The sequence below is a fragment of the Cryptomeria japonica genome, chromosome 5, assembly GCF_030272615.1.
Source record: "Cryptomeria japonica chromosome 5, Sugi_1.0, whole genome shotgun sequence".
Lineage (NCBI taxonomy): Eukaryota > Viridiplantae > Streptophyta > Pinopsida > Cupressales > Cupressaceae > Cryptomeria > Cryptomeria japonica.
In genome coordinates, this window is record NC_081409.1 from 581452806 (window position 1) to 581473255 (window position 20450).

The following is a 20450-nucleotide window of genomic DNA, read 5'->3' on the forward strand; positions in this document are numbered from 1 at the left end:
TGTAAAATATGAATGAAAAATAAAGAAAATAGTTTAAAAATATTAGTATGTAAGAACTACCTCTAGTTGTGAATGTGTGTCTCTTATAACCATAACAATAATCCATATCTTTAGGAGTAGACCATAAAATAAGACACAATGAAATGCAATAGGGGATAAGGTTTGAGCATTGATGCACCATCATGAACAACAAGGGTGATATGTACTTAAAAAATTAATGAGAAAAATATTAAATATGTAACTTTCAAGTCATAAGTCAAAATTGTCCCCACAACCCTTGTTGGTTAAAATTAATTTTTTATGGCTGGCTAAAGTCAATGTGAGTCACAAAGGACGTGGTGGCATCCTAACCAATGATAAATACATTGTGATCTTTTCCTATGTGAGAGGGAGATAGAGAAAAAAAATTAGAGTCCAAAATAATAGAGTGAATGTTCAATATTATTGATCAAACAATAATGAAATATATAGAGGAGAAATCTAGTCATCCCAATTACATAAACATAACTAGATTAATTGTGTAAATGCACATATATGATTGTAATACACCAACATTCTCTCCCTTATTACACTGATCTTGAAAACATAAATTTCACATTTGCTTAAGGACCCCCCCTTAAGGCATACACAACAAAACTTGTTGATAACATAAAATAAATACATATAAATTTCAAAGTATATTCTCTTGATGAATCATATTATGAATCAAGTGGAACTCCCACAAGTTGACTCATGAACCTCATAAAAGTGTAGCTTTGAGTTGAATTCTTGAGCTGTTAGTCTCGAACTTTTCAATAAAAAACACCAAATTATTCTTAACAAAAATTCTCTAACTTGTCTCTTGACCCTCATAAGGGTGACCATTCTTGATCATAGTCTCATGAGTCTCTATTTAGCCATCCATACTTGAGATTTTAACCAAACCTATTACATGTATCAAAAGAACAAACTTCACAATACATGTGTTCTTGGATTCAATCATCAACTACTAGAAAAAAATTTTAAAAAGAAAGGAAGGAAAGCCAAAAAGTGCTTCTCATATAGAGCATCATCTCAAAGTGAGAAGCTAATTTGAGATGATGGAAATTCATCCATCCTCTGGTTCCACCAGCCTTCAAAATGATTTTTTTTACAATTTATAAATTTAATGTCTTCATCTTTGGAGACCTTGTGAGGTCTAATAGAGATATCCATGAAAGTCCAAGAATAACTGTTTGAAGATCCATTTGAATCTTCAAAAGTTCTATCAAGTCTAGCATGGATGACTTTGGAAGTACAAAAAAATGAAATGAGCATTCTTTGTCTTGTCAATAGATGATGATCTTGTACTTAAATTTTAATTGAAAAGACTTCTAATAGTAATAAATAAAAGGAGGAACATGCTCCTTTTAATAAAACAACCACTTCTACCACCAAATCAAACTGCCAAATTTATTCCACATACAACTACTCCCAAAACTTGATCAAAAGAAAATGGTCTTAACATACAATGATACCTCAAAATGTACAAGCAACATTTGACATTCGTATAGCCACTATATTATCAATTTCAATCTATGATAAACCCATACACTATTCAACCTTGTCACTCCAGAATATGTAAATTCAACTTTAATATGGAAATACTAATATCCCCATTTCCAAAATGTTGAAGTGAATGAAAAATACATATATCTATGATTTTCAATGGCTACAAAGAATTTATAAATCACTTACGGATTATCAAAATCTTGAAGATTCCAAACATAGGTGTCAGCTTTTAGTCAATTTATTTTCCATCAGATTAGTTGTAATTTTTAAATCTGAACATAAAACTCACATAACCTCTTTGAATTTGAATCAATAGAACACTCTGTCTAAAATCTTCTATTACACCTAGATGCTCTTTATCACACATTGACTACATAGTATAAAATATATAGCATTCATTTCATAGGCAGGATTAAAACATTTTTTTCCTCCCAGTATACTCTCAAATGTAAATTGTTCGAACTTAGAATTCAATTCACCTTTTAATTCTAGGTGACTTCTGCAAAGAAGTCACACCATCAATGGCTAAGGTTTTTCTATATACTCTTGTTGAGTTCTCTTTTGTGTTGTTTGTCCTTTATGACAAAACCTTTAATAGATGATTGACATACATCTTGGCACTTTTGTTCATTTGGGTTGATTGGCATACATCTTGGTATTTGGCACATTTGGTTTTGGCTTTAGAATTTTGTGCCATTTCATGGACAGCATTATGATAACGATTTTCTTTCAGCAATATTATGATGATGATTTTCTTTTAGATCTATACTGTTGTCGTTATGATCTTGTTGGTTTCATGTGCAGCCTTTAAGCACAATTCTTGCAGAGATAATGGCAAGTTCCTTCATACAGGTGACATATTGTTTTTGATGGGCAATGAGACTTCATATTGGTTTGCCTAAGTTCTTTATATTATTTGACTTGACTAGTCAAAATGATCATTTGATATCATAAATTTAACCATGGGATCTTTTGAGATTATAGTTTGGGCTTTGTTTAATGTATGATGTCTCTTGCAGGCTCCACTTCACACAGTTTACTGCAATCCTACATCATCATTTTTTTTAAGACCTTGGCAGTTGCTTATACATGATTATATTTTTTTGGGTCTACGAACTCCACTTAATATTGTATGGCATCTTGGGTAATCAAGTGACTAAGACTATAAGCTTTGATAGGGGCAGTTTTTTTCTTTGAACACTGTGACTGCAAACATGGACATCATTGATAACTCACGTAGCAGTGAGTAGGCAAAATAGTTGCACTTGAATGACATATCATTGTGTCGGTGGTATGTAAAGTTGAAAATAAGAATAATATACTTATCACTAGCGGACTTCAAACACTATTTTGTTTTGGCATATCTATAGTCACGCAATTGAGTCTTTGGCGGATGTGTAGATGTTATCGTATGTGCCAAAATACTTCAAACTTGTGTGGAGGAAGTTAGGGCAAATTCATTTTGGTTTGGCAAGTTAATCGAACCCTAGCCATCATATGCTATTTTTAGTCTTAGATTGATCTTGCTGGAATCTTTTTGAGGGTTTCAGTTATGTTTGACTTTCGAGGATGGCAAGAAGGATGGTGATCTTCGCTTGAGATGGAAGTAGAGGTAATAGAGGTTTTTATGGGATTAAGTTTGCAGTTTGAACTGCCATAACAAAGGTAACATCATGTCTATATCTATGTTTTTTGATCAAAAAAGATGAACTGGAAACAGATTCTTTTGGATTCTTTGAATATTCTTCAGATTCGATTAAAAAATGAAGATTATGTGTGTTGCCCAAAGTCATCTCATGAGTTACAAGTTCTAGTTGATGAAAACTGAAAAAATGTTTTCTTCCTTTCTTGTTACAGGTATAAATAAATGATTGTGATCAATCATTATTAAGAAGAAAACAAAAGGGGGTTTTCAAGGGAGTATACATCTGTCATAAAGAAGAGTTTGACATAGTTTTTTTAAGGAAGGATTTTCACAGTATTTAATTTACAGTTGGAAAAATATAGAGGTTGTTGTGTTATAGCTCTGATTTAATTCAAAGTTTCATTTAAAACCCTATAGAGGTGTTTAGTTCTTATCTTTCAAAAATTGCTTTTTACGATTAAACTTTGCAGATTCATGAAAGCTTATTATGATATCTTTCTTTTCCAAAGACAAGCGTTTTTTGAGAGAAAATTATATTCTGTTTTGTACAGAGACTATCTTTTATATGACAAATACTGGCATTCACAGTATACATTGTGTAATGTTATTGTGCACTATTAGGATGTTGTGATTGCAGCAGTTAATTGATTGCAATTACAGGACCTTGAAAGTATACAATGTTTGTTAAGCAATTCATTGAAAGGCGTTGTTGCTTGTGTGAAAGTTGGAACTTTTGATTTGGAGGTGTAAAGTTGAAGCTCCACCATTGTCAAGATTTGGTGTTCTTTGATTGAATAAAAGGACTGGTTTCGAGTGGTTTTTAATACCCCATGAGGGTTTTTCCACTAAGGAAAATTTATGTGTTATGTGGTCACTTATGTGAATATTTGTTACTGTCTATGTGATTTGAGTTCATGTCTTCATACTCATTAAGTGTCATGTTCTGATTGTAGACACCTAAAAATGGTCAAACGCTTGCGAGGTCATACTTTAACATTTGCGCATTGCCTCATTTTAGGTTTTTGCGTCGCATTAACATTTCTCCTATGTCACGCACTTGGTCTTTATCATTTGCGAACATTGAGTCATTCTTCTATATTCTTCAATCATCTCGTCCTCGAATTTGGTCTTGTTGATAACATTATTCAGTCATGATTTTGATCGATTTTACTCTGTCACATCAATATGCGTATTCATTTGTCATCATTTTGGACATCATCAATCCTAATTAGGGTTTTGTCCTCCTATCAATCTTGCGATTCATTTTTCATTAATCATTGTCCTTCTATCAATCTTATCAATCTTATCATCAATCTTATCATTTTGGACATCGTCAATCCTGATTAGGGTTTTGTCCTCCTGTCAATCGTATTATCAATCATTGTTCTCTTATCAATTTTATCATCAATCTTATCATTTTGGACATCGTCAATCCTAATTAGGGTTTTGTCCTCTTTTCAATCTTATCATCTGGCGATCGGTTTATCAATCTTGTCGTTTTACGATCGATTTGTCATCGATCGTTGTCATGTTCGATCTTGTCATCTTGCGATCAATTTGTCATCAATCGTGGTCATTTCCAATCTTGTCATCTTGCAACCTATTTTATCATCGATCCTTGTCCTCTTGTCAATTTTGTCATTTTGCGATTATTTCGCTATCGATCATTGTTTGTCTCAATTATGTCAATTTGGATCAATTTGTCATTGTTCCTCATCAATTGGCGCATTTATCGATCAAATCATTTTGTTGCATTGATCATTTATCAATTCAAAATCATGACATTAATTATCTTCAATCAAGACCTAATTGTCATTTTTGCACTTCTAATTCGTCTTCTATGGTTTTATGATTTATTCATTTAACCTAATGTGTCATTTCTTCCTCTAGGATTACTAAATTATTTATTAATCCTAAGTCTTCTCATTACAATTAAATCTTTATTTAATTGGCTAATTATTCTTCTTTGTGAATTGATTAATAAATGAAAAATTATTAATTAATTCACTAATTCCTAAATCCTATTTTTCATCAATTTCTAATTCCAATTTCCTAATTTGTCATCAATTTCAATTTCCTAATTTTTCAAATTTCTAATTCCTTTTCCCTCCTAATTCATCTCCTAATTCTATGGGAGTGACATTTCAATTTGTCATGAAATTGTCATAATTGATAATCAATCAATTTTGACATAGAATGTGTCATAATTTGTCATCAAATTGTCAATCAATCAAATTGTGCATGGAAAGTGCATAATTTGTCATATTTTGTCATATTGGTTTGCAATTTCCATTTGAATTGCATCATGCTAATCTTGTCATTTATCCAATTTCTCTATAAATTGGATGTTTTTTTCAATCAAACCCCTTCGAACCCTTCGAACCCTTGAATCACTTCATGAATTCTGAATTGCTATCAAACTACCGAATTTTCGTTCTAGTACTCTTGAGCTTTTTGCTTTCAATTGTGAGAGCACTTGTAGGTGAGATCCACAAACCCATTGAAGAGGAAAGAACAACAATGGAGCCGCATGGAAGGAGTATTCAATCTTGAATCTGGTTTGCATAATGTTTTCTTTTGAATGCTTCATTTTCATACCTCTATTGAATGTGCTTTAGAATTAGGTTCATTGCAATGAGTATTTCTTTGATTGAGCTATCATGTCTAATGTTTTGATTGATTCCTAATTCTTATGCGACATTAAATGGTGAACCCGACGTGAATACTAACCTTCTAACCATCTTACTGTGTTTAGGAGTCCTTCTAAGCTGATTTGCAGGTCAAAACTCAAAAACAGGGTCGTGCAGTGCATTCTGGACAAATCCTGCGCCTGTGTGAAGTATCTTGCGCCTGTGTTGAAGAGTCTTGCGCCTGTGTCAATACATTCTGCGCTTGTGTTTGACAACCTGCGCTTGTGTCCTATCTTCTACGCCTGTGTAAAGTCCAGATCAGAGGGTAAAAAAATGCAGTTTACTTGAAATTTTTGATGTTTTTTGCTTTCTGTTTTCTATGCTTTGGATTTTGGTACTGATTATTTGTGCAGGATCTTGGCGTACGCATGACAAAGACTAAAAGTCAAATTACTAACGTGTGTTATGCAGATTCGATGGTCAAAGACTACAAATCAAACTTCTGACATGTGTTTTGCAGGTTGCCTTGGAGAAACAACCAAATTGTGTGTTTGAGTTTTCTAATTAGGCACTTAGTGATTTTTTTTAAATAGGTTGGAAATGAACCCTTGTTTGCTTTGTTTTTTAAGTATGACATTGGAGTAGGAGAGTATGCTCTCATCCTTCATAGGATGATCAGAAATCCAGATCTTCGATACCATGCTTGTCTTGTTGATTGTTTGTCTCCATTAGAGGGCCTGCCTTCCCGACCACTTTGCTTTAGCAAGCAAGTGATAATCGTGAGAAGGGAACGACCCAAAGTGAGTACGGCTAGAATTCCTTGGCATTCTAACTCACTATAAAAAAATACCTGATGGGCAAAAGCTTTGAAGGAAGTGTTACGTGGGAATTGCAGTTACTTGGGAAGTGATGCCCCTTGAACTCTTTCTCATATCAACATCTAAGTAGGGCCTCTTGGTCTAAATCGCGCTTGCGCGACTACATTTGTTTGGTATCTTGATGGGCTTAATGTCTCAATCATGCTTGCATGACATCAAGGAGTAATGCTTAACAGAAATCCTTACTACATACCTTGTTTTTAGAGGCCAAAAACCCTTCTAGTTGCTTGAGAAGGACAAATTCGGATACTTGGAAGAAATACTAAGTTCGCCATGGGGAGATTCCATGGGGACTGATGCTTGGCTGCCCTGAGAAGTGAGTGCCGTGGAGGGGAGCCCGTGGGGTCAAGCATCTATGTATTCTCCTTGAATCCCATAATGAGTCTACCTCTCAAGTACCTAATGTCTTTGCCTACCCTAGGGAATGTGGAAATGAGCATGATTGTCTTGAGTCTAAGTTATAACATCTTGTATTCTTTGATTGTCAAAAGTTGAATGTTATCCCATTTCAAAAGCAAAACACATTGATCAAAACAAGATTAAACACAAGAGACATTCATCCAACAAAAGTTCAACAAAGTTCAAAACACATCTTCCAACATGGCTGTCAAACATTGTTCAAAATCTTGTCTCAACATGCATGTCACTTGCATTTAGGTTCATCCTAGGTTGCATTTTGCAAAAAGTCATTTGTCAAGTACCAAGGTTAGATATCACCTAAGTCATACTCCTTTCAATAAGAGTCATCCATTTACATGAGTCCTCTAGTATAAGAGCAATATCATTTCATAATTAAACCTTAGGTTTCATCTTAGGTGGACATTGTCATACATCTGCATTTGCATATCCAAAGTCTCTTCATTAAACCTAAGTCATTATCATATCATATTAAAGATCATATACATATTAATTATCCTTTCGCATATAGTCTCAAAACCTAGGTCTTGTCATACTTAAGCAATCCAAATCTTTGATAAACCCCAAGTCATTGTTAAGAAGTCTAGACCTCATCAAGTCTTTTGTCCTTTTTGTCATCAATATCATTTCGTCAAACCTAGCTTAGTATCCAAGCATATAGGTGAGACATTGTCATTTTGTCCTTTGTCCATTAAGTCCTTTTGTCCTTTGAGGTCTAGGTATCATTTCAATTTCCTAAGGGTCTCTTTTAGATTTGCATTCAAAAAGTTTGTCAAAATCTTCAAAACAACCAAAAACATAGATTGCATTTTCATATATTTAGTTTGCATTTAGTTACATATCATATATTGTCTTTGAAAAATTCCAAACAAAAAAAATTTGCATTTGCATAAGTGACATGCCAGTTGAGACAAGATCAAGATCTAAGAAGATGAGTGAACCAATGTATCAATCCATGGATAACATAGCAAATTCGCAGTTTCAAACTAGTCAAACAATGCAAGTTGAAGGTTCATCAAACACATCTCTACCACCATATGGAACGGTTCAACTTGGACCACCACCATTATATGAACCAGTATTTGTACCCATGAAACCAGGACATGGGAGTGTTCCACCAACTCCAAGAGGAAGTGCACCTTTTAATTGGGATCAACCAAATTTGCAACATGACATTCGAACTCAAACACTGTATGAAGACCAAACTCTTTCACAAGGATTCGGTTCAGACCAAGGTATTCAACAAGAAACGAATCCAAATGTCCAACCAGATTCTTCGTCTGATTCTGATGCCTCTGATGAGGTTGACATGTTCCTTCAAGATCCAAAGGTAATAAAAAGGATGGATAAATTCCTGAGCAAAGTTTTTAAAACGTATCCTCAAAAGTATCTTCACATGATGAGTGATATGGTTCCCTTAAATGAACCAATTAATGTGCAAACACAACAAGGCAGTGAGCCGTTAAGTTTCTCTTCGCATCTCAATGAAGAAAATGTGCAACAAGAGCTTCAATCTACATTGATGAGTAAACGTACTTCAAAGGCATTGTCAGTGATTATTCCTCAAAAGTCATTGTTTGAGACGATAAATAATCCATTATTCAATACAACGCCTGCAATACAAGATCAAATGAAGACTATGCAAATATTGACAGCAGTTCCTCAACAAGAAATGGTTCCTCATATGCATAAAATTGGATCAACATCTAAGATACAAGAAAGTTTCACAACTGGAATGCCTAATGTCAATAATGTCCAAAGCACTTCCATGATGCAACAAAGTTCTTATGTATCTTTGTCAAACACTATTGCGACAAATCCTTCGATAATGGCTACACAAAGAGCTATGGATAGTGGTTTTCACCATCAGCAATTGTTGCAACAATTGAGTAATACGCAAAAGGTACAACCAAATGTGCAAACAAATGATGTGCAACAACAACAATGTCGCATTCGACAAGAAATTGTAGCGCCTTCGGCAGCATTACAAGTTAACACAAACTTGCAACCATCACAAGGGATTGGACAAACAACACAACAAGTTAATGCAAGTGCTATACCCCATCCTAAGGAGAAGCAACAAAAATCATCTAAACAAGCTTTTTTACAAATGATTGGATATACACCACGACAACAATTGGCACAAAGTCAACAAATTCCAATCCGTCAATACCAACAACATGCGCCACAATATGTGCCAAGGCAAACAAGTTATCCTGCTTCACAACCGCAAATGGCGCCTATGCAATATCAACAACCTACTCAATTGCAATATCAACCTAAGCTCCCAGAAGCACAACAACAAAGTCAATATCAAGGCATAGCACAACCGCAACCACAAGAGAAGTACCAAGAACTTTATATGCAGGAGACGCCAAAAACGGCCATTGCGGAGTATCAACAGCCAATCGGAAATGCGATATATCAACAAAGAATACCAACTGGGATTAATGATGAACCTCTACAATCTGATACAATTGCACAACAACTTGAGATGTTGCGATGAAAAATTGACGCATTAGAAACTAAAGGAACAAAGAAGTTGTATACAGATCAAGATTTATGTCCTAATCCCTTTGACAAGAGTGTATACATGCCTCCATTCCCCAAGCATTTTGAGGCACCCCACTTTGAGAAATATAGAGGGAATGGCAATCCAAGAGATCATATTCGAGCATTTTACGCGGCATGCACAGAAATAAACTATGAGGACACATATTTAATGCGATTATTTGCACGAAGTCTCACTGGACAAGCTATGGATTGGTATTCTCATCTGCCAGGAAATATAAAGACTTGGTCAGAACTGGCGCAAAAGTTTATATCTCATTTTGCGTTCAACATCGACAGCGATGTGACTATGTCGGATTTATGTAATACCAAACAAAAGCAAGGTGAACCATTAGTGACCTTTTTGCAACGATGGAAAAGTTTGTATAGTCGTTCTTCTCTCGATATACCTGAAGAACAGCAAGTGAATCTATTTATCCAGAATCTAGTCCCAGAAATGATGTATGAGCTAAAATTGAAAAGTCCTAGTACTATAGAAAAACTCATTAAGAAAGGAATGAATATTGAAGCAGCTCTTGTAGCTAAAGGAATTATCAAGCTCAATAAGGACAATGACAACACAAATTATTCAGGGGATAGAAACAGATTTTGGTATAAGAACAAGAACGTCACTAATGATGGTGTTGTTGATGCGAGAGTGGTGAATGCAAATCAACCCCCATTCACAATTAAGAAGTTGAGTGTTCCTAATATGTCGACTATGGAACAAAATCAAGCACCTAGGAACAATGTTACTCAACAGTCGCAATATCCACAGCATACTCAACAGCCGCAATATCAACCGCATGCTCAACAGCTACAATATCAACAACATGCTCAACAACAGTATGCTCAACAATGTAATCAACAACAAGGCCAACAACAAAATCAACAACGCAAACCCTTCCGATCGCGGGATGGGCCTCCTCGACAGTTTACACCATTGGGAGAGCCTATCGAATCAGTCATGAAGCAATTAATACAAGCAAAGTTTATCAAACTACCAGATATTAAGGCAGAACCAGCGGAAAAACCGCATTGGTGGAATGATAATGCGTACTGTGAATATCATCGGTCTAAAGGACATAAAACCGCTTCATGTTTTCAATTAAAACATATGATTCAAGATTTATTGGAACAAGGAGTAATTGAGATAGATCCAACCCATCCGACCTCTAATACTGATCATACTATTTTCAAAACTCCTTTGCTTGATCATGACAAGGGTAAAGCATCTTCTTCCAATTCTGCTCAAACGGCCAATTATGCAAATATCGGTTATCACAATGTCATTAATTGTTTTCATGCGTCAAATGAGTATGTGTCTACCTTGAGAATAAAAGGACAAGATCCTTCTTGTGCGGTCACCACTCATCGATCCAAAATAGTCGTGAAAGGAGCTCCTGTAGCTCCTCCCAAACCAGTGCCTGCGGGTCAGTATAATCTTTTGGATCATCTAGGAAAAACACCTGCACAAATATCCATTCTAGAGTTGTTGAAAATGTCTCCCATGCATCGTGCAGTCCTAGACAAAGCTTTGACTGAGTCCACTGTCCCAACAGATATTGATGTTGACCAATTTCAAGCGCGGATTGGACATTTAGCCATTTCCCGAAGTGTTGCATTTTTCGATAGTGATATCTCACCTGACAAGGTTCCCCATAATGACCCTTTGCACCTAGAAGTCTTTGTCCACAATTGCAAAATCTGACGGGTCTTGATAGATGGCGGAGCGGGTCTTAATATCTGCACCTTAAGAGTGGTCATTGGTCTTGGATATTCAGAAAATGACATTGATGCTTCCAAAAGGATAACAATAAAAGCCTATGATGATGCTGAGCACCCATCCAAAGGGATAATTGTATTGCCCATCAGAGTTGGTCCAGTGACAGAAAATACTTTCCTACAAGTCCTAGACCTTGACCTCCCTTATAATATGATCCTTGGCCGTCCGTGGATTCATGCCATGAAAGCAGTTCCATCCACTTATCATCAATGTCTAAAATATCCTTACAACGGAACTGAGGTAACCATTCCAGGAGATCCTAATCCGTTCCAGTTCTGTGCTACCCTAAAGGGTACTCCTCAGCAGCAGGTCCTAGTTAATAGAGAGGCCAAATCAGACGGTTATGTGGATCCCAATGCATTGTTAGATGCTGTCAAAGGCAAACTGAAAATACAAGATCAAGGGTGTGGAGAATAATCAATGGACCAAACATTCCTCATTGGGAATTTGCCGATGTCCCCAAAGTCATATGGAAAACCGCATCTATTGCAAAAGGAACCCAAGGTCATTATTCAATATCAGCCTCCTACCACATTTGCAAGATGGGGGGAACTTAACAAAGAAACTGTAGATGATGATGTCATAGATTGGCTATATAAAGATCCAACTGAAACCCCACCTGTCAAGTTGCCAGTGGAATTATACGGCAAAGGATTTACTATGCTGCAAAAGAAAGGATATGATGGCTGCAGTGGCTTAGGCCTGAACAACAATGGAAGGCTAGAACCCATCATACCTGAGAGGCGACCCCCGACTTTAGGGTTAGGTTTTGTATCGTTACGAATTGGATCCACATCTACCAAAAGGTCCACGTGTCGAAAAGGACGTGATTCTGACGATGAAATAACACCTGAGGCTACCCAACCCGAGACTGATTCTAATGAATGGGAGTGGAGTTCTTTTTCTTCTAGCTCCTATGCCCTTGACAATATCTTCATTGACCCTGATAACTTGCCTATGGAGGATAAACATGAAATAACTCCTCTTCCTAAAACCTGTCCTCATGCTTGGATCGAGTCATTTTGGGATCCCAGCTCTGAATCCAACACAAGCAGTTCGGATAGTGACACCACGGACATTCACATTTTTACCATATCAGCCCATTCTATCCTTACAATCGATGATGACATGCCCCTCATATATCCCCAACTTATCCAATATGACCAACAAGAACCGCTCACGTTGGACTGTTTTCAGAATGACGAAGCAATTGCAGAGTTCCTGGGACTACGGGAAGGTATACCACAAGGCGACCATAAGGAAGGCTTTGCTATTGACCTAGATTCAACGGCATATTTTGGGGAGTCAATTCCCTCTTCCAGTCATGAAAAAGAAAAAGAAAAAGAAAAAGAAAAAAATCAAAAGAATAGATCTTTGAGTGAAAACCGTAAGGCGCTCTCTGATCGTACAAAAGTAAAAATAAAAGACATACCTGCGGGTGAAAACCTTTCTGAGGTGCCCAAAGGTGGAAGAGTGGACGTACCCCTATCAATTCAGGACAAATCCACATTGTTGGTAGAGATGACCGAGGAAATCAATTTGGGTACACCTGATAACCCTAAGGTCATTCACTTTGCTACCTCCTTGTCAAAACAAGAGAAGATTGATTTTATTAATTTCTTCTTGGAGAAGAAGATCAGCTTTGCGTGGTCTTATGCAGATATGCCTGGCCTCGATCCAGAGTTAGTCCTTCATCATTTGCCACTGAAACCAGGTGCTAAACCTGTCAAACAAAAACTTAGAAAAATGCATCCTCAAGTGGCTCTTTTAGTCAAAGCGGAATTGAAAAAATTGCTAGATGTGGGCTTCATTAGACCTATTGATTACGCGGACTGGATTTCAAATCTAGTACCAGTTAGCAAAGTAACTGGGGGCATCCGCATCTGCACAGATTTTAGGGACCTGAATAAAGCATGCCCTAAAGATGATTTTCCATTGCCAAACATAGACATCATAGTGGACATGACGGCTGGATATGAGATGCTTTCACTAATGGATGGTTTCTCCGGCTACAATCAAATCCGTATTGCACCTGAAGATCAGCATAAGACTGCATTCACCTGTGCTTGGGGCACCTATTGTTGGAACGTGATGCCCTTCGGTCTGAAAAATGCCGGTGCAACATATCAAAGAGCAATGACGACAATCTTTCATGATTTTATGCATACTTTGATGGAGGATTATGTGGATGACTTGTTGTGCAAATCTGTCACCAGAGATAGTCATCTAGCCATCTTGGGCCCAATCTTTGACAAAATGGAGACCTACAAACTCAGGCTTAATCCAAAAAAGTGTGTCTTTGGTGTTACAGCTGGAAAGTTGCTTGGATATATTGTTTCCCACCGAGGCATTGAGGTCGACCCCGCTAAGGTCAAAGCAATCATGGATATGCCTCCACCTTCCAACCTCCGACAATTAAGAAGTCTGCAAGGCAAGCTCCAGTCAATCCGTCGTTTCATAGCTCAGTTGGCTGACAAATGTCATCCATTCCAACATCTATTGCACAAAGGTGTCGCTTTTAAATGGACTGAGCAATGCCAATCAGCCTTTCAAGCTCTTAAAGACTATTTGTTGTCGCCGCCTATCCTAATGCCTCCTATCGAAGGCAAGCCATTCTTATTGTACATCTCTGCAACTGAAACAGCATTAGGAGTTCTTTTGGCTCAACAAGATGAGAATGGCAAAGAAAGAGCTATTTACTATATCAGCCGGACACTGGTAGGCTATGAGCTAAATTATTCAACTATTGAGAGGGCATGCTTAGCAGTGGTATTTGCAACACAAAAGCTCCGACATTATATGCTAAGCCATCAAACATTGTTGATTGCCAAAATTGATCCTTTAAAATATTTGCTCAGCCGAGCAGCTTTGACAGGTCGCCTAGCAAAATGGGTCATGATTCTCAGTGAATTTGACATTGAGTATATGGAGCGAAAGGCGATAAAAGGACAAGTCATAGCAGATCAACTAGCAGATGCTCCTATTTCAGACGACCATCCCATGTTGACTGATTTCCCAGATGAATCAGTCTTTGCTCTCACACCATCCAATGAATGGAAGTTATACTTTGATGGGTCCCACACCAAGTTCGGATCCGGCACAGGCATTTTGTTTATCACCCCTCAAGGTGATGCTATTCCAAAGTCGTACAGAATAACTTTCCCATGTACCAATAACATTGCAGAGTATGAAGCATTGGTTACCGGACTCCGAGTGGCAGTTCACTGGAACATCAAGCATTTGCAAGTCTATGGAGATTCTCAATTAGTCATCCGACAAGTCAATGATGACTACGAGACAAAGGATGAAAAGCTTATTCCTTATAAGCACATGGTAGACTTCTTCAAGACCAAATTCACAGCTATCCATTTCAGTCAAGTGCCAAGAATACAAAATAAGTCGGTAGATGCGATGGCTACAATTGCTTCTATGATAAATATGCCTCAGAATATGGACAAGTGTGAATTCCTGGTGGAACAATTGCTAGTCCCCTCTTTTGACATTCCGACTGCTGAGGTGATGTGCGTTCTTGTTGGTCCCAATTCCCCTTGGTACAATGATATATATCAGTATTTGAAATCCCAGACTTTACCACCTAACCTTTCCGCTAACCAACGCCGAGCCTTTATTCGACAAACATCCAAATATGTCATCATCGCCGACACCCTTTACCGTCGTTCTTTTGACCATACCCTCCTCGGGTGTTTGGATTCTGACGAAGCACAAACGGCTTTACACGAGGTTCACGATGGTATATGTGGGGGCCATTTCAATGGTCTTAGCCTAGCCAAAAAGTTGATTCGTGCTGGGTATTACTGGCCCACTTTGGAAAAAGATGTTCATGAATTTGTTAAAAAGTGCTACAAGTGCCAGATTCATGGAGATTATATTCATGCACCAGCTCAAGAGCTTCATTCTGTTATATCTCCATGGCCCTTTTCTCAGTGGGGTTTGGATCTTATCGGCAAGATTCAGCCAACATCTGCAAATGGACACAAGTTCATTATTACAGCTACAGAATATTTTACAAAATGGATTGAAGCCATTCCCATGACCTATATCACTGGTGTCCAAATTTCAAAATTCTTGCTAAATTATATCATATGCAGATACGGGGTTCCTCTTGCCATAGTCACAGATAATGGTCGACCCTTCAAGAATAAAGATGTTAAAGAGCTTTGTGAAAAATTTCATATTCAACACCGTTTTTCTACCCCATACTATCCACAGGGTAACGGTCAAGCTGAAGCATCAAATAAAACCATTATCAAGATCCTGAAGAAAGTTGTCAATGATGCTGGTCGAGATTGGCATGTACAGTTAAACCCAGCACTGTGGGCCTATCGCACTTCTATCCGCACCCCTACTGGTGCCACACCTTATTCCTTGGTGTATGGTGCGGAAGCCATTTTACATTTGGAAGTTGAGATTCCTTCCTTGAGAGTTTCCTTGCAACACCTGATTGATGATGAGACACACAGAGTCTCTCGGCTGCATCAGCTTGAGATGTTAGATGAAAAACGTCAGACAGCTCTGACACATTTGCAAGCATACCAAAACCGTCTTCGTCACTCTTATAATAAGAAGGTCAAAGGGCGACACTTCGAAGTGGGAGATTTGGTTTTAAAGGCAAATCCCAAGAATGCACAGTCTACTGACGTCATCAAGGGCAAGTTTGAACCCAATTGGGTTGGGCCTTTCATAGTAACTGCAGCCTATGGCTCGGGGGCATATCAGCTTGCGACTCCCAGAGGTGAACCTTTGTCTGATCCTATCAATAGCATGCATCTTTGCAAGTACTGGGCATAGTTTTCTGTCAGATATTTCTTCAAATATGATCCTGAAAAAAATACAAAAAAATGAAAAAAGCAAAAAATACAAAAAAAAATGAAAAACGAAAAAAAAAAAAAAAAAGCAAAAAAAATAAATGATTCGCCCTCTAGTGAAAACCTGGCAAACAGGCGCTTTGGGCAAGTACCATGGTGAAAACCTGGCAATCAGGTGCCATGAGTAATGAGATTATTGCTTCGTCATCTATCATGACTTCTCGCCATGCTTTCTCTTGGCCAGTTATCATGCTTATCGTTCACTCAACCCAATGTTTTATTCCAAGCCTGTTATTGGTCAACATCACTGTCTTGCCTATTCCAGTGTCTTGTCCATATGTTTTGGTCCTAGTTTATGTGTTTTTCAAGTACGCATTGGGTGCTTTTTCCCTCGTCATGATCAATCACTAGAGCATAAAAATCGAAAAACGTCCTGAAAAAAAAAGTCCATAAAAATTGAAAAAAAGTCCTGAAAAAATCCATAAAAAAATTGAAAAATGTCCTGAAAAAATCCATAAAAATCCAAAAATGTCCTGAAGAAAGTCATAAAAATTGAATAATGTCCTGAAAAAAGTCATAAAAATTGAAAAATGTCATGAAAAAATCATAAAAATCCAAAAATGTCCTGAAAAAAGTCTTAAAAATTGAAAAAAGTCCTGAAAAAAGTCATAAAAATTGAATAATGTCCTGAAAAAAGTCATAAAAATTGAAAAATGTCATGAAAAAATCATAAAAATCCAAAAATGTCCTGAAAAAAGTCTTAAAAATTGAAAAAAGTCCTGAAAAAAGTCATAAAAATTGAAAAAAGTCCTGAAAAAATTTCAAAAAAATTATAAAATTCACAAAAACACGCATTTTGCAATAAAGTATTCCCTTTATGCATCGACAGATCACTAAGCATCCCTCCAACGACTCGCAATCAAACACTGTGCTTTAATGGAATCATGCTTTAACCAGATGAACTTTTTCAATCAAAATCAAACATTCAAATTGATCAAAATTGTCATATCAATCAAACATCAACATCAATATCATTTGTCCTTGATTCTATTATCATGGGTCTTATATAGGGTGTGGTATACTCGAAACCAGACTGTGTCCTGTCTTAGACGGGGTACCGCATTTCCTGAAACCAGACAGCATGATCGTCCTATCAGCACTTTCAACTTTTGACAATGAAGATCAAGGTGTTTGTTTGATTTGCTTGAATTTGTGAGTCTTATCTTTTTATTGATTTATCTTTGACTTCGATCATGTCCCTATGTTGCTCGATGATGTCACTAAGTGATTTAGAGTGACCGGGATGGTTCATGATCCTTTTCTTTCTTTGATTGTGATTGTCGTTTGTCTATGCTGTGTCTGTCTTTCGCAAATCGGGTTGCATTTCAGCTCTGGCCTTCAATGCCACGATGCTACGCATCCATTTTGCTAAATAAAAATAAAGGTTCTCACCTAAAAAGTGTATTACTCAAAGCAAATTTTCATCATCTCTAACTGTCTTCTATCTCATTTCTTCTTACTAACATTTCTTCCGTCCGGTCGGATAGTCAGTTCGGTCTAGTGCTCCGATATCCAAGCACATACATATTGCATCCTGCATCCATTTGGTTAGTACATTTGCATTCCATCACGTATATTACATCAAGCATTTTTTATCCATTTCCTTTCATAAACATATCCAAAATACATAAAAATGCATCCATACATGTTCATAAACCAGTACATAAGTCATCCATACATGCAAATAACATAAGTCATAACATATTGCATCCATCATATCGATGCATATCATATCACATATCATAATAATGTCGGAGTACAAAATCGGACTGTCTGTCCTAAGTATGGCCCGCAGGCTGACTACAACATGTCAAACTACATATGTCCACTGTCTGTCATAAGGAGTACGTGCCTCTGTCACTGGGTGCTCCCTCTATCTTCCTCATCCCCACAATGTCCCGCAAACAAGTTAAATTCATGAAATTGAAAACATGGGTTTTTGAGATCCATACCGCTTCTCCTGCGTCGTCCGGTCGTCTGAATGTGCGTACACGTTCTCCAAGGTGATCCGCCATTGGAATGTTCGCCATCTATCTGCAACTGTCCTTGTCCAGAGCAACAAATCCTCCTCTTTAGCTAATGCAAATGAGTCATTTTCACCCTCTTGGTCCCGTTTATAGCTCTTTGTCATTGCATAGATGGACGTGCGTCCTCTCCATCTTATGTTGGTCGCGGTCTTGTGCACCTTAAATTGCTTGTCTATCATGCATCCGATCTCCGATTGTCAGTCCGTTCGATCCTGTCATTTTTTATCGATCAATTGGCCTCTTTTCTGCATGTTTCCGGCCAATTCCTCGAGGGGGCATGCATATGTCATTATCGTTGTCTGGGGCATTTTTTGTTATTGTTCTTTGAAACAATGCTCAAAATCGCATTGTCTCAAAGAGGGGCAAAATGTAGACACCTAAAAATGGTCAAACGCTTGCGAGGTCATACTTTAACATTTGCGCATTGCCTCATTTTAGGTTTTTGCATCGCATTAACATTTCTCCTATGTCACGCACTTGGTCTTTATCATTTGCGAACATTGAGTCATTCTTCTATATTCTTCAATCATCTCGTCCTCGAATTTGGTCTTGTTGATAACATTATCCAGTCATGATTTTGATCGATTTTACTCTGTCACATCAATATGCGTATTCATTTGTCATCATTTTGGACATCATCAATCCTAATTAGGGTTTTGTCCTCCTATCAATCTTGCGATTGATTTGTCATTAATCATCGTCCTTCTATCAATCTTATCAATCTTATCATCAATATTATCATTTTGGACATCGTCAATCCTGATTAGGGTTTTGTCCTCCTGTCAATCGTATTATCAATCATTGTTCTCTTATCAATTTTATCATCAATCTTATCATTTTGGACATCGTCAATCCTAATTAGGGTTTTGTCCTCTTTTCAATCTTATCATCTGGCGATCGGTTTATCAATCTTGTCGTTTTACGATCGATTTGTCATCGATCGTTGTCATGTTCGATCTTGTCATCTTGTGATCAATTTGTCATCAATCGTGGTCATTTCCAATCTTGTCGTCTTGCAACCTATTTTATCATCGATCCTCGTCCTCTTGTCAATTTTGTCATTTTGCGATTATTTCGCTATCGATCATTGTCTGTCTCAATTATGTCAATTTGGATCAATTTGTCATTGTTCCTCATCAATTGGCGCATTTATCGATCAAATCATTTTGTTGCATTGATCATTTATCAATTCAAAATCATGACATTAATTATCTTCAATCAAGACCTAATTGTCATTTTTGCACTTCTAATTCGTCTTCTATGGTTTTATGATTTATTCATTTAACCTAATGTGTCATTTCTTCCTCTAGGATTACTAAATTATTTATTAATCCTAAGTCTTCTCATTACAATTAAATCTTTATTTAATTGGCTAATTATTCTTCTTTGTGAATTGATTAATAAATGAAAAATTATTAATTAATTCACTAATTCCTAAATCCTATTTTTCATCAATTTCTAATTCCAATTTCCTAATTTGTCATCAATTTCAATTTCCTAATTTTTCAAATTTCTAATTCCTTTTCCCTCCTAATTCATCTCCTAATTCTATGGGAGTGACATTTCAATTTGTCATGAAATTGTCATAATTGATAATCAATCAATTTTGACATAGAATGTGTCATAATTTGTCATCAAATTGTCAATCAATCAAATTGTGCATGGAAAGTGCATAATTTGTCATATTTTGTCATATTGGTTTGCAATTTCCATTTGAATTGCATCATGCTAATCTTGTCATTTATCCAATTTCTCTATAAATTGGATGTTTTTTTCAATCAAACCCCTTCGAACCCTTCGAACCCTTGAATCACTTCATGAATTCCGAATTGCTATCAAACTACCGAATTTTCGTTCTAGTACTCTTGAGCTTTTTGCTTTCAATTGTGAGAGCACTTGTAGGTGAGATCCACAAACCCATTGAAGAGGAAAGAACAACAATGGAGCCGCATGGAAGGAGTATTCAATCTTGAATCTGGTTTGCATAATGTTTTCTTTTGAATGCTTCATTTTCATACCTCTATTGAATGTGCTTTAGAATTAGGTTCATTGCAATGAGTATTTCTTTGATTGAGCTATCATGTCTAATGTTTTGATTGAT